The sequence below is a fragment of the Thalia democratica genome, chromosome 5, assembly GCF_965202585.1.
Source record: "Thalia democratica chromosome 5, ktThaDemo2.hap1.1, whole genome shotgun sequence".
NCBI lineage: Eukaryota > Metazoa > Chordata > Thaliacea > Salpida > Salpidae > Thalia > Thalia democratica.
In genome coordinates this window covers 16,531,232-16,536,715 of record NC_139169.1, presented here as the reverse complement: position 1 = coordinate 16,536,715, position 5,484 = coordinate 16,531,232, and the positions used below count along the sequence as shown (strand labels likewise).

Sequence of the window (5,484 nt, the reverse complement as noted above, 5' to 3'; positions counted from 1 at the left end):
TTTTTATTTCTACAGATTAATCAAGTAATAACAAAATATGTCAAATAAATTTCTTTGAAACAAATACTTAAACCACTATGCTATAAAAACTTTTAGTGTAATGTAAATCGACAAATATAAACTACAAAATTAACCAGGTCAAAACAAAGCTATTATAATATTTAAAACATAAAACATTTCAAAAATACAGTAGACTTCCTCTTCAATTCGCATTTTGAACAAAATAAAAAAGTGTAAGCTCAAAAATTATTACCATTTTTTTCTACAAAATGATAAATTTAAATATGTTATATGCAATAACGTTATGAATAAACATGGTATCAACTAAAACATAAAACAAACATTCATAAGAAAAAAAATCTAATTAAGCTATTAAATATTGTGTATTTTTTGTTTTATTAATACTTAGTTAGTAATAGACTTATTTTAAGTTAAATTTAAGAAAATATAAGTTTGCACTTTTTTTGGGTAAAAAGTGCGAACTCAAGAGAAAGTCTACCGTAATTAATATTTATTAGACATTATGCAAACCTGTTATAGAATAAATAACTTAAAAAAAATTTAATATAAAAAGACTACTTAATATAATACAAACCAGGTTAAGCAAGAAGTATTTTAAAAGATCAAATAAATAAATAAACTTTCATAAAATAATGTCTGCTACTGAATTCTAATATAATGCGAAGGATGAGGTTCATGAACTCTAAATCAGTCAAATAAAGCCTCAAGTCACCTCCTTTACAAATATCTAGATTAGATATTTTGCTCAAGATGTTGATAACTAAACTGAAAGCTTTCTCAACAACATAGCTAGAAGGAAAAACTATACACAACAATCTAAATTCCTCTCAAATGATTGGATACTTTTGCCTTAGTTTTTGTTTAGTCCAAAAGCTTTCATTTCGTTCTTTAGAAAAAATTACTTTGAGTTCAAGGTCAGTTTGTAAGTCAGAGAAGGTTTCCTGTGAGTCGTTTACTTCAAAAAGATCTGCCACGAAGGGATCCATATTTTTATCTATATGATAGCTTTTTAGTGTCAAATCGAAATTTTACTACTTAATATGTTGAAATTGTTAAAAATTCCAGGTTAAAAAAAAACTTTTTTGCCTAAATTGTCAAATTCCAGGTTTTTCTAGGTAAATTGGCAACCCTGTATAGTTTTATTTCTTAGTCTCACTTAATGACTTTTCAAAAAACAATTGGAAATATCATGAGGTGTTATTTAATATAGAAAACATAGATTTTTACAAACCATTTATGATCCTAAATAACATATATAAAAAGTTATAAATAATGAAAAGAATTCCGATCGTCTATGACCTATGTAAGTGTTAAGTAAGAAAATATACAATTGAAAATATGTAATTAACTTGAAAGCAGGAGTCATAAGTACTTGATATTTTCTTTATATTTTACATAAACACAACAAACCTTTTTGTTTAAATTTTACCACAGGGTCAAATATTTAATAGCAAGCTAAAATTAGTAAAATAGCAAAATAAAAAGTAAAAATTTTATGACAACCCAAAATTAAAATCGCCCCCTTTTCGCCCCCTTACTAGTTATCGCCCACCCTTTCGCCCCCTTATTAATTATCGCCCCCAGGGGGGTGATATCGCCTACTTTGGGAAAACCTGCACTAGATGCTTGTTACATGTTTATTAAAGACGATTTTTAGGAACAACGTTTTAATTTAAGTCAGTGGTCGGCAAACCATGGCTTGCGTGCCAAATGCGGCCTGCATAGAAAAAATTATCGACTTGCGAGGTACTTTTTATCTAAAAAAATCCTTAATAAAACATTTTTAGGTAAAAAAATATAACTAGGCTCTTAGTTAAATAAAAACTTATTACTATTGCTATATTTTAATAAACATAGTAATTGAAAAATGATATAAACTTTAATTCAGGGCAATAACTGTAGAAATGTTAGAAGTTAAAACTTTAAACGTCTTAAAATGTACAGTGGTATAAGAAATATTGATACTTGTCATCGAAACTGTAAGGGTGTCAAATTTTACTAGAAAAAACTTAAAAAAAAGCAAAATAAAAATGTATTTACTACTTAAATGCTACAAATTTTCGCATATTTTTGTAAAAAAGTTTTTATAGTTATTGTGAGCCTTATTTTGCTTATGTTCTATTAATTATCTTTCGGTAAATATTTAGTAGAAGTAAAATTTTTATTAATAAGTTATATATTATTTGTATTCAATATTGTTATTAAATTTTATTTTGTACTACTTTTTCAATGCATTTGATTTTATGTTCCCAAAAAATATGCTATATGTAATACTGTTTCGGTTATCAAAAACTCTTCAATATTTCACGCAAACTGTTCGCATCGTTAAACATTAAAAGCTAAAGGAAGTTGAGAGAGAATAAGATTGATTATAAATTATTGCGGGAAAAATAACTTGAATTTTTATGCGTAGTTAAAAGAATTTACGACGTTTGGCTAAAACAGACTATATAAACGTTTTATTAATATAGAAAAGTTCCAAAATAGATAGTTTAAAAATAAACTATAGTTCAAAAGTATTTAGAATAAACATTTATAGATTTTTACTTTTCTTATGTAAGTTTTAGTGTATAACTTATACTTTTTATTAAAGTACTTGTTTAATTTAACTCAATAAAGTATTTACCGTTATAAACTATAATTGTTATAATTAAATTGTTTAAAGTTTTGTATTTTTTACTTTATTTTACAAGGGCTTTTTTTGTGCTACCTGTATTATTGTACATCATAAGTTATATAATAATAGTTGCAAGTTAGCCATTAAATACATTCAAAAACGTAAAAAAACATAATTTGATTTTGGTGAGAACTTATTTATTAATAAATTAAATAGAATAATATAACAAAATAAATAGTTCGATAAAACATCAGCAGATTTATTATAAAGTACTATGAAATGTATTTTTAGTGTAGCTGAAAAATTGCTTAATTATAAAATAAAATAAAATTAACTAAAACTGATTATGGTTTTGATAAATTGTTTTTAGTACAAATTTAAAAGTTCTGAACTATATTAAGATCAGATTAGACAAGACTTTGAGTAAAACTCAGCTTAAATAAATAATAAATAAAAGGAAATGGTTTTAAATAAAACAAGGTAAACGTCGTCATGATTCCGCTTAAAAGAAACTTCAGGTTTATGAACCACAGAAGTATTTTTCGTAGTTAGCATCACACGTACTATCGACAACATTTCATAAAAAATAATCCACCTAAAACCAAAAGTTAAAAAAGTTCTAGAAACGGGAATTCCCCGTTTTAGTCCTGCTTCGTGACCACGACGGGGCACAGCTTCTGCATGAACCTGGTCCCGCTCTCGTTGAGCTTGTGCAGGAAGTCGGGCACGTACTTGCTGTCCTTCCAGAAGAAGAAGAAGTAGACGGGGAAGCCCGAGACCAAAATGGCCGCGCCTATCATGGCATTACCGGTGTCGTAGATGAACTGGGCCAACACTAGCAGATAGCAAATGGCGGCGAAGACGGCGGACAGCCACACGGGGAACTTGATCGGCCGGTCCATGTCGGGCCTCTTGAACCTCCACACGCAGGTGCCGGTGACGGCGATGGCCACGGTGAGCCAGTAGATGAACGAGTAGTAGTTGATCAGCAGCCCGATGTTGTTCCACCCCATGTACATCATCGTCATGCAGCACAGCAGCAGCAGTGACGGAATCGGGGTGAGGTGGTCGGGGCTGACCATGGAGAAGTAGGTGGGGAACTGCTTCTCCCTGGCAACGGTGAAGTACATCCTGCTGGTGAAGTTGAACACCGCGTTGACCGTGCCGAAGGTGGAGAGGAACACCAAAACGGACATGACGTAGGTCCACTCCCGTCCCATGGTCTTGGCAATGAAAGTGATGGCCACCGCGTTCGACTCCGTCATCTCATCAGACGTCAGCACGGTCAAGTAGGCCACGTTGACCATGATGTAGATGACCGTGATCAACGGCAATGCGATGTAGATGGCGTACGGGAGGTTCTTCTTGGGGTTCTTTATTTCCTCGTTCATGTAGTTCAGGCAGTCCCACCCCACGTACGAGTACACGCCGTTGTAAATGCCGAATATGATCGACTGGAAAGTGAACGGTTTACCCGCTAAAACCGTTTTCTCCGGCGTCTGCCACGGGTCTTCCAGCGCTCCCCCTTCGAACCCGCTCTCGATGAACTTCTTCATGCCGATGACGACGACGAGCAACATGGCGACGATCTTGGAGTACGAGAGGTACGAGTTGATCTTGTTGGCCAGGTCGATGTTGATGGAGTTCATGGCGACTATGCACAGGCAGATGCACACCGCGATGAGGTTGATGGCGGTCTGGGGCGGACTGCACGTGAGGAACCACGGCTTCAACAGGTACTCCGCGCTCACTTTCGATATGAGCGCGCACACCACCGGCTCGATGATCAGCACGGACACCCACCCGCGCACGAAGCCCAAGCAGCTGCCGAATATTTCCCTGATGTACGCGTAGTTGCCCCCCGACTTGGGTATCGTCATGCCCAGCTCCACGTAGCACAGCGCGCCCATCATCGATATGAACCCGGACAGCACCCACACTATCAGCGCCATGCCGGCCGACCCGACGCACTTCTGCACGACCGCGGGGCTGAGGAAAATGCCGCTGCCCACGATGGTGCTGACTATCAACGAGATTCCGTTCATCAGCCCGAACCGCTGCTTCAGTTCGACGTTGGAGGACGATTTGAGGCTCACCGCGCCTTCACGTTGCTTTTCACACATTTTATTTAGATTTCTGTTGGAATATCAAAGGTTAAAGTGATAATATTTTAAGTTTTAGTTGTTTTTTGTACAAGCATACTTTTTAGAAATTTTTTAATAAATTTTAAGCAAAAATATATTGAAAGCTGCATATTAATAATGCAGTTTGTAAAAATCAAAACTTGATGGTTTTTTGATTGTCAAAACTAATAGAAAGAAAATAAAAACAATAAACTTACAATACTTTATAACAACAACTCAATTTTTAAAATTGTTGAAATAAAATGATATGGACCATATAAAAATCATACTTAATATTTTTAACTCTTCTTGAATTTGAAAGAGTTTTAAAATTTTTTTTTTAAATATTTTAAATTTTTATTGAAAAACAAGAAAAGTTACAATAAACTAATAATCTAGATCATATAATTCTTGTTTTTAAACAGTTAAGATTAAAGCAACATAAACAGCAAATACAACTTCCAAAAAATAAATCTCAAAAGTAAATAGCTTATTATGCATACTTGTAATAAAGTATTAAGTAATTCAAATTGAAAATTAACCCACAACAAAATAACTTGCTTTTTTGTAACCTAACTCTAAAAGTATATATATTAACTTTGCCTTTATAATTTTTCGAATGTAAAATACTTTGTTTTAAACAAAATATTTAATAAAAACTACGTTCAAGTTTTTTTATTTATTTGTCTCTTTTATTCATTAGCAACTGTAATAATGCTGACA

General features: G+C 33.2%; 1 pseudogene; it reads right to left on the bottom strand.

Annotated features, from left to right (window-relative positions):
* Positions 1-2,824: 2,824 nt before the first annotated feature.
* On the bottom strand, positions 2,825-4,770 carry LOC145835663 (Y+L amino acid transporter 2 pseudogene; annotated as a pseudogene).
* Positions 4,771-5,484: the final 714 nt, after the last annotated feature.